This window comes from Schistocerca nitens, chromosome 6 (genome assembly GCF_023898315.1).
Source record: "Schistocerca nitens isolate TAMUIC-IGC-003100 chromosome 6, iqSchNite1.1, whole genome shotgun sequence".
In the NCBI taxonomy this organism is placed as follows: Eukaryota; Metazoa; Arthropoda; class Insecta; order Orthoptera; family Acrididae; genus Schistocerca; species Schistocerca nitens.
This window is the reverse complement of record NC_064619.1, coordinates 280,947,478-280,958,114: the sequence shown is the minus strand read 5'-3', so window position 1 is coordinate 280,958,114 and position 10,637 is coordinate 280,947,478.

The window sequence follows — 10,637 nt, the reverse complement described above, 5'->3', positions numbered from 1 at the left end:
TCATGTCTGGCGAATAGGGAGGCCAATCCACGCCGCCTCCTGTATGTTTCGGATAGCCCAAAGCAATCACACGATCATCGAAATATTCATTCAGGAAATTAAAGACGTCGGCCGTGCGATGTGGCCGGGCACCATCTTGCACAAACCACGAGGTGTTCGCAGTGTCGTCTAAGGCAGTTTGTACCGCCACAATTCACGAAGAATGTCCAGATAGCGTGATGCAGTAATCGTTTCGGATCTGAAAAATGGGCCAATGATTCCTTTGGAAGAAATGGCGGCCCAGACCAGTACTTTTTGAGGATGCTGGGACGATGGGACTGCGACATGGGGCTTTTCGGTTCCCCATATGCGCCAGTTCTGTTTATTGACGAAGCCGTCCCGGTAAAAATAAGCCTCGTCAGTAAACCAAATGCTGCCCACATGCATATCGCCGTCATCAATCCTGTGCACTATATCGTTAGCGAATGTCTCTCGTGCAGCAATGGTAGCGGCGCTGAGGGGTTGCCGCGTTTGAATTTTGTATGGATAGAGGTGTAGACTCTGGCGCATGAGACGATACGTGAATGTTGGCGTCATTTGGACCGCAGCTGCAACACGGCGAACGGAAACCCGAGGCCGCTGTTGGATCACCTGCTGCACTAGCTGCGCGTTGCCTTCTGTGGTTGCCGTACGCGGTCGCCCTACCTTTCCAGCACGTTCATCCGTCACGTTCCCAGTCCGTTGAAATTTTTCAAACAGATCCTTTATTGTATCGCTTTTTGGTCCTTTGGTTACATTAAACCTCCGTTGAAAACTTCGTCTTGTTGCAACAACACTGTGTTCTAGGCGGTGGAATTCCAACACCAGAAAAATCCTCTGTTCTAAGGAATAAACCATGTTGTCCACAGCACACTTGCACGTTGTGAACAGCACACGCTTACAGCAGAAAGACGACGTACAGAATGGCGCATCCACAGACTGCGTTGTCTTCTATATCTTTCACATCACTTGCAGCGCCATCTGTTGTTGAAAATTGTAACTACTGAAATTTCGAAAGTTTGTCCGCCTGAAAATGTACTGTTGTCCCAAGCATATTGCAACAAACGGTGTATTTCTATCGCTGCTCGTTTAGTTTTTATTGCCGTTTCAAATATACCGGTCATTTTTGAAACACCCTGTATGATGACGTGCGATCTTGCTATTCCTTAGTACAAGGCTGTGAAGGTCTACAAATAAATAACGTCAATAGGAGTAATTGTGGCCGAGATTTTGTAATGACTATAGTGAAAGCGAGTGAGGTGACGCGGGCGGCCGGCCGGGGCGGCCGAGCGGTTCTAGGCGCTACAGTCTGGAACCGCGTGACCGCTACGGTCGCGGGTTCGAATCCTCCCTCGAGCATGGATGTGTGTGATGTCCTTAGGTTAGTTAGGGTTAAGTAGTTCTTAGTTCGAGGGGACTGATGACCTCAGAAGTTAAGTCCCATAGTGCTCAGAGCCATTTGAACCATTTTGACGAGGGCGCTTAGACACTAGACTCGGGAGGTTCAAATCCCCCTCCAGCTAACCAGGCTTATATTATTTGAATACAATGGAGCGTAAAATAGAGTGGTGTGCTAAAGTTAAGGGCGAGACAGATAAACATAACTTACTGACAAACCGGTGGAAGCGAATAAAAGTGCTGGAGTATGTTGTCAAAGCTCTCATAATAGTGCACAGATATCCGGGTGTCACACCCTGTGAGGTCAGCGTCTGTATTGCGCCAAACGGCGCTGGCCCCAAAACAGGACGCAGTTGAAGGAACGGCAAAAGAGTCTGTGTCAGCGAGCAGTTACTATGCACTGTGGAGGTGTTATTTATCTGTATGTTTCGGAGACAGCATTTGCATGGCTTCACATGGGGAAGAAGCATCGGGAAACTGGAAGAAGGAAAAAGTATGTCGAGTATAGCCAAGGAGTTCGATATTGCTCACAGTATTGTTTCCCCGAGTAAGTGAATCATTCAGAACCACAGGCATTGTTTCCTAAAGGCGGTGGTCTACGACAGTTAACTACGGCATTACATGACCGACACAGCCTACAGTTGACAAGAAGGAGCCCACTACAAACCGAGGGTACAATTGAAACCACATTTAAAAGGACTGCAGAGCACACAATCTCACACCCTACAGTGTCACGTCGTCTGCATGGACATGGTGACTTTGCCCGACGACCAGTACGTTGTGTTCCACTGATGCCCTCGTTTGTGGTGGACGTCAAGAGCATAGGGACTGAACTAACGAGGAATGGGCTCTCTTGTTCCATTCGGACTGGAACACTTTTAGTCTGGACGTACTCTCATAGGAGTTCTAATGAAATATATAAGACCCTCAAGGGAAGTAGCATACAAAACAGTCTTTTGACTGAGTGTTAAGTATTGTTTGTTAGTCTGAGGCGCGAAGAGGTATGAATCAAGGAGGAGAGAGAGAGAATATTCACGGAACAGTAGCTCGTTTCTTCATGTATTGTATTTGCGCAGTGGACGCCAGAACATTAAGGAGATGCTTACCAGTGACAGATGCCGCAGGAGAAGCGTCGTGGATGAAGGAGAAGTGTACAGTTAAAATTCCAAGAGCATTGCAAGAAGATTCTGTCGAATGACGACAGCGACTAACATATCATGAAATGACTGAGGTGGTAAAGTAAAACAAATTCTCATACGAAGACTTACCAATTTTTGTTCTTCCAGCACACTAAGTGGAACAGAAAAAAAAGGTCGTGGGGAGTGAGGGGGGCGGGGAGGGATATTGGCAGTGACACCCGTAGTTCCGCCCGCCACATATCATGAAGTGGCTTATGGAATAAGAATGACGAAAAGATTTGAAAACAGAAAATTGGTTCAAATGGTTCAGATGGCTCTTAGCACTATGGGACTTAAAATCTGAGGTCATCAGTCCCCTAGACTTAGAACTACTTAAACCTAACTAACCTAAAGACATCGCACACATCCATGCCCACGGGAGGATTCGAACCTGCGACCGTAGCAGCAGCAAGGTTCCGGATTGAAGTGCCTAGAACCGCTCGGCCACCGGGCCGGCACAGAAAACTGGTCTAATGATTTGTCTGGAAGTAACAAATATCCGCTGGTAAGTACTCTTCAAAATCCTGAGGTCCTTAAACATTGAACTTCAGATTCTCAAAATGAATCTCATTTGCTGTACATGATTTCGGACACTATTCAAAGACCTGTCAAGTCTTTCTGACTTTAAGACAAATCATTTCACAAAATACTTGATCGTTTCTTACATTTTCTATTTTTTTTTATTTACAGGTTCTGTTCAGAAAGCGAGAAGTATAAAATATTTAAATATCATTCGATATTCTGTTATTATTAAGAGTATGTACGTCAACAGAAAGCAGAATAATACAACTTTATGCAGTGATTTTATATTTTTTACACTTCATTTACAAAGCTAGCAGCTAGCTTCCAGAATGAGATTTTCACTCTGCAGCGGAGTGTGCGCTGATATGAAACTTCCTGACAAATTAAAACTGTATGCCCGACCGAGACTCGAACTCAGGACCTTTGCCTTTCGCGGGCAAGTGTTCTACAATCTTTTTTTTTGCGTTTTGTTTGTTATTGATCGTTGTGTTTGATCGTCGCGGACGTCGCAAGACATTCTGTTCAAGTTCGGTGGTTGATCCTTCCACTCAGTTTTTTTATTACAGAGGCCAACCGGCTCTCTGACCGAACACGCTGAGCTACCGTGCCGGCTGACCATCTCAGCTACCGAAGCACGACTCACGTCCGGTCCTCACAGCTTTACTTCTGCCAGTATCTCGTCTCCTACCTTCCAAACTTTACAGAAGCTCTCCTGCGAAACCTTGCAGAACTAGCACTCCTGAAAGAAAGGATACTGCGGAGACATGGCTTACCCACAGCCTGGGGGATGTTTCCAGAATTTGATTTTCACTCTGCAGCGAAGTGTGCGCTGATATGAAACTTCCTGGAAGATTAAAACTGTGTGTCCGACCGAGACTCGAACTCAGGACCTTTGCCTTTCGTGGGCAAGTGCTCTACCATCTGAGCTACCGAAGCACGACTCACGCCCGGTCCTCACAGCTTTACGTATGCCAGTATCTCGTCTCCTACCTTCCAAACTCTACAGAAGCTCTCCCGTGTTCGGGTCTCGGTCGAGCACACAGTTTTAATCTGCCAAGAAGTTTCATACCAGCCAGCTGTTCGTGAAATATCTCAATTTTCTCTCAAATCACAATTAAGATTTTCTTAATTACAATGATTGTATTCAAGGAACTAATTCTTTTTTGTAAATACTACACTTTATCCAGGTCAATCTGATGCCCCATTTGGCAATTTCCCATTCGATGCCCCATTTGGCAATTTCCCATTCTTCTTTGAGCTATGAAAATACGAGAAAAATCAGTTGTGTATTTTTAGGAAGACTTGGTTTCGCACCACTTAGACATTTGACCAATGAAGATGCACATAGAAAGCAGTTATTAGAGAACAGAACACTTCATTTACGAAGTTAGCAGCCAGCTGTTCGTGAAATATCTCGAGTTTCTCTCAAATCACAGTTAAGACTTTGTTAATTATAATGATTATATTCAAGGCATTAAATCTTATTTGCAAAAACCAGACTTTACCCAGGTCAATCTGATGCCCCATCTGGTACTTTTCCACTCTTCTTTGCGCTATGAAAATACGGGGAAGGTCAATTTTGTAATTTATAGGGAGGCTTGGTTTTGCAGCAACTAGGCATATGACCAATGAAGATGTACATAAAAAGCAGTTATTAGAAATAGAACATGACGTAACGTTACCTTCGTAACGTTAGAAAATAGACTGTTGTAGTTCTTCAGACTTTCCCGGTGATCTCACATCTTGACGTGTTGAATATTCTGACAGGTATCGTTCTTGCACGATATTTCGACAATGGGACTCGTTATCTTCATCAACTGCTATCTGAGACTCAGCAGCTGATGAGGATACCGAGATAAGTCACTGAAATATCGTGTAAGAACGTCGCTGATGTCCGTCAGAATATGCGACACATGAAGAATTCAGAAAGCAATCTTGATCACATCGAAGAAACATTTCGGTAGTCGGCCAGGAGATTTGAGGCTGCATTTCATCAGATAATGAATGATCCATTGGGAATTCGAGGCGACAGATGGCATCTGGCACCAAATACTTCGATGAATACTCCAGAATTTGTTATTCACCTACCGCTTTAAATGTTTAGGGAGGGGAAGAGGGCGGGGTGGGATATTTGGGACCATAAGCCTGGTGCTGCCCGGAGAGCCTTTGATGTGTGACGGAGCACGCGTCGCCCTATACGCCGAGGAGGGTCTCTGGGTGAGCGGCCCCTCCCACGCGGCACTGCGTCGCCACAGCAGCATCCGGGCTGAACGCGAGGGCCAGGGGTTCGCAAATCGAGTTAGGCGGCAATAACCGGGCGGACGCAACGCGATTACGGGGCCGCGCTAGACCATCATCACCTCGCGATGCACTCCCCGGCCCTCTAATCGGCCGACACTCGCTGCATTAAATATGGATGAACGCCACGGCGCCGCGCAGCTGGAGTTTTCCTCTGTGCGTCCAGCCACTCTAGGCACACGTCGCGGCTCATATATATCTGCAGCCCCTGCAGTTACTTCATGGGGGCGGCGTGGCTTCTGCTGTTTCTGGGGCCGATGGAAGTTTATTGTGCGCTGCAGACTGAACTTTTCTGCTGACACATTCTGCAGTCTTGACCGTAGTCTTTTGTGACTATCAGTTTGGCGGTGTTCTGCAATACCTCACAACCCGTGTAATTCGAAATGGTGACAGACTGGCGGCTCATCGCTCTGTCTGGTCTTACAGCTTTGTATTTTTCTGAAGGGATTATGGGAAATGTTGGCATACTTTCTTTGAAAATGATATGGACAATTACGTTCTATACCGTGATTCTTGAGTTTCTCCCGGCGTATTTGATAATCAAAATATCCACGGGTGTACTGCCGGTCTACAGTGTCCAACGGGCACAATATTTCGGCGATCATACATGTCGCCATCATCAGGTGAACTGACGGACTGAGCTCCTGTGAACGTGCCGGCACGGAGATCCGTACACTATGGCTGCTCAGGGGGAACTGGGTTCGGTCGCGGCGGCGGCCGATTTAAATACCCTCCGCCCGCGGCGCGCTCAATCCGCCGTCCGCGCCCCGCGCCACGGTCGCGCGGTGGAACAGATTGCGACGGCGTCTGAGATGACGTCGGTGTGATGGCTCTGTCCTCCGTGGTCGTCACAACTATACATTTGCTCGATGCGCCGCCGCGACCGAACCCAGTTCCCCCTGAGCAGCCATAGTGTACGGATCTCCGTGCCGGCACGTTCACAGGAGCTCAGACCGTCAGTTCACCTGATGATGGCGACATGTATGATCGCCGAAATATTGTGCCCGTTGGACACTGTAGATCGGCAGTACACCCGTGGATATTTTGATTACGTTCTATACCGTTCCCCAATCCGCACATGTACACGGCCAATAATGACAATGTTGTCGACGTGATGCGAAAACTAATTCTCCTTTTTCTGTACTATCACTGTTCTGAAGGGGGACAAAGAAAGACATGTAACATGTTACAACTTGGCTATGCGCACATTTTCGATTTCAGGGTACCGTGTGGTACCCTAGAAATCCTGTATATACCGGGTTATCAAAAAGTCAGTATAAATTTGAAAACTGAATAAATCACGGAATAGAGAGGTACAAATTGACACACATGGTTGGAATGACATGGGGTTTTATTAGAACCAAAAAAATACAAACGTTCAAAACATGTCAGACAGATGTGCGGTTCATCTGATCAGAATAGCAATAATTAGCATAACAAAGTAAGACAAAGCAAAGATGATGTTCTTTACAGGAAATGCTCAATATGTCCACCATCATTCAAAAAAACGGCTCTGAGCACTATGGGACTTAACATCTATCGTCATCAGTCCCCTAGAACTTAGAACTACTTAAACCTAACTAACCTAAGGACATCACGCAACACCCAGTCATCACGAGGAGTCCACCATCATTCCTCAACAATAGCTGTAGTCGAGGAATAATGTGAACAGCACTGTAAAGCATGCCCGGAGTTATGGTGAGGCATTGGCGTCGGATGTTGTCTTTCAGCATCCCTAGAGATGTCGGTCGATCACGATACAGTTGCGACTTTAGGTAACCCCAAAGTCAATAATCGCACGGACTGAGGTCTGGGGACCTGGGAGGCCAAGCATGACGAAAGTAGCGGCTGGGCACACGATCATCACCAAACGACGCGAGCAAGAGATCTTTCACGCGTCTAGCAATATGGGGTGTTTTTTTTTGGTTCCAATAAAACACCATGTCATTCCAAGCTTGTGTGTCAATTTTTACCTCTCTATCTACATTATTCCGTGGTTTATTAAGTTTTCAAATTTATACTGACTTTCTGATCACCTGGTATATACAGGATTTGAAATCTCAGTCTTCTGGATGGCTTGATGTGGCCCGCCACGAATTCACCTCCTGTGCCAGCCGCTCCATCTCAGAGCAGCAATTGCAACCTGCGGCCTCAGTTATTTGCTAGATCTATTCCAATCTCTGTTTTGCTCTAAAGATTTTGCCCTCTACAGCTCTCTCTAGTACCATGGAAGTCATTGCCTGATGTCTTAAAAGATGTCCTATCATCCTGTCCCTTGTCCTTGTCGGTGTTTTGCACATATTCCTGTCCTCTCGGATTCCGAGCAGAACCTCCTCATTCCGTACCTTATCAGTCCACCTAATTTTCATCATTCCTCTGTAACACCGCATCTCAAATGCTTCGATTCTCTCCTTTCCAGTTTTCCACACGGTCCCTGTCTCACTACCACACATTGCTGTGCTTGAAACGTACGTTCACGGAAATTTCTTCCTCAAACTAAGTGCTATGTTTCATACTAGCAGACTTCTCTTGACCAGCAACGCCATTTTTGCCATTACCAGTCTGCTTTTGATGTCTCTTTTGCTTCGTTAGTTATTGATTACTTTGCTTCCTAGGTAACAGAGTTTCTTAACTTGGTCTACCTCATGATCATCAATCCTGATGTTAAGTTTCTCGCTGTTCTCATATCTGCTAATTCCCATTACTTTCATCCTTCTTCGACTTACTCTGAGTACATATTGTGTAGTCATTTCACTGTTCTTTCATTCAGCACATAATGTAATTCTTCTTCACTTTCACTCACGACACCAATGTCATCAGCAAATCGTTGATATCCTTTCAGCTTGAACTTTAATTCCACTCCTGAACCTTCCTTTTATTTTCATGACTACATCTTCGATGTACAGATGAAACAGTAGGGGCGAAAAATTACATTAATGTCTTATACCCTTTTTAATGCAAGCACTTCTTTCTTGGTCGTCCACTCTTATTATTCGCTCCTCGATCTTGTACACGTTGTATGCTACCCGTCGCTTCCTCGATCATCTTGCACCGTTTTACATTGTCAAACGTTTTTTCCAAGTCGACAAATAATATGAACGTGTCTTACTTTTTCTTCAGTCTTGCTTCTATAACCAACCCAAACGTCAGATTTGCGTCTCTGGTGCATTTACCTTTCCCAAAGACAAACTGATCGTCATCTAACACATCCTCAATTTTCTTTTCCGTTCTTCAGTGTTTTATTCTTCTCAGTTACTCGGATGCATGAACTGTTAAGCTGATTGTGTGATGATTCTCAGACTTATTAGCTCTTGCAGTCTTCGGAATTGTGTGGACGATATTTTTCCAAAGTCAGATGGTATGTCGCCAGACTTCTACAATCTACACACCCACGTGAATAGTCGTTTTGTTGCCACTTACTCCATTGATTTCAGAAATTCTGATGGAATGTTATACATCCCTTCTGCCTTATTTGATCTTAAGTCCTCCAAAGTTCATTAAATTCTGATTCTAATACTGGATCCCCTATCTCCTTTAAACAGATTCCTGTTTCTTCTCCTATCGCAATAGACAAATTTTCACCCTCTTAGAGGCATTCAGTGTACTCTTTCCACCAATCCGCTCTCTCCTCTTCATTAAAAGTCGAACTCCAATTGCTGTCGTAATGTTACCACCATTCCATCTAATGTCGCCGAAGGTAGTTTTGACTTTCCTGTGTGCTAAGTCAGTTATTCAAATGGCTCTGAGCACTATGGGACTTAACATCTGTGGTCATTAGTCCCCTAGAACTTAGAACTACTTAAACCTAACTAACCTAAGGACATCACACACATCCATGCCCGAGGCAGGATTCGAACCTGCGACCGGAGCGGTCACGCGGTTCCAGACTGAAGCGCCTAGACCGCACGGCCACACCGGCCGGCAAGTCAGTTATTCCGATAGTCATTTCTTTTTCGATTTCTTACCATTTTTCATGGAGCCATTTCGACTTAACTTCCCTGCACTTCCTATTTATTTCATTCCTATATGACTTGTATTTCTGTATTCTTGAATTTTCCCGAACCTTTTCGTACTTCCTTCTTTCTCCAGCTTCCATGATAACCTTTTCTAGAAATGTCCATTTATACTGCCTACTGAGCTATATCTTATTGATGTGTCTATAGCCTTAGAGAACTTCGAGCGTATCTCGTCGTTCCTTAGTAATTCCATATCCCACTTCTATGCGTATGGATTCTTCCTGTCTAATGTCTTAAACTTCAACCTACTATTCATCACTACTATATTGTGACATGTGTCTATATCTTTTCCTGGGTACGCCTTACAATCCAGTATCTGATTTTGGATAGTCTGTCTGACCATGATATAATCTAACAGAATCTTCCAGTATCATATGGCCTTTCGAAAGTATACCTCCTCGTCTTTTGATTGAACAGAGTATTCGCTATTACTAGCTGACATTTATTACGGAACTCAATTAGCCCTTCTCCTCTCTCATTCCTTGTCCCAAGCCCATATTCTCCCGTAAGCTTCTCTTATACTCCCTCCCCTACAACTGCATTCCAGTCCCCAATGACTGTTAGAATTTCATCTCCCTTTACATACTGTACTATCCTTCCTATATCCTCATAAACTTTCTCTGTGTCTTCATCTTCAGTTTGCGACGTCGGCATGCATACCTGAACTATCGTTGTCGGTGTTGGTTTGCTGTCGATTCGGATAAGAACAATCCTACCACTGAACTATCCACAGTAACACAATCTCTGCCATACGTTCCTAATCATAACGAAGCCTACGCCCGTCATACCATTTTCTACTGCTGTTCACATTACACTATACTTATCTCACCAGAAGTACTTGTCTCCTTTCCATTTCACTTCACCGACTGCTACTATATGTACACTACTGGCCATTAAAATTGCTACACCACGAAGATGACGTGCTACAGACGCGAATTTAACCGACAGGAAGAAGACGCTGTGATAAGCAAATGATTAGCTTTTCAGAGCATTCACACAAGGTTGGTGCCGGTGGCGACACCTACAACGTGCTGACATGAGGAAAGTTTCCAACCGATTTCTCATACACAAACAGCAGTTGACCGGCGTTGTCTGGTGAACCGTTGTTGTGATGCCTCGTGTAAGGAGGAGAAATGCGTACCATCACGTTTCCGACTTTGATAAAGGTCGGATTGTAGCCTATCGCGATTGCGGTTTATCGTATCGC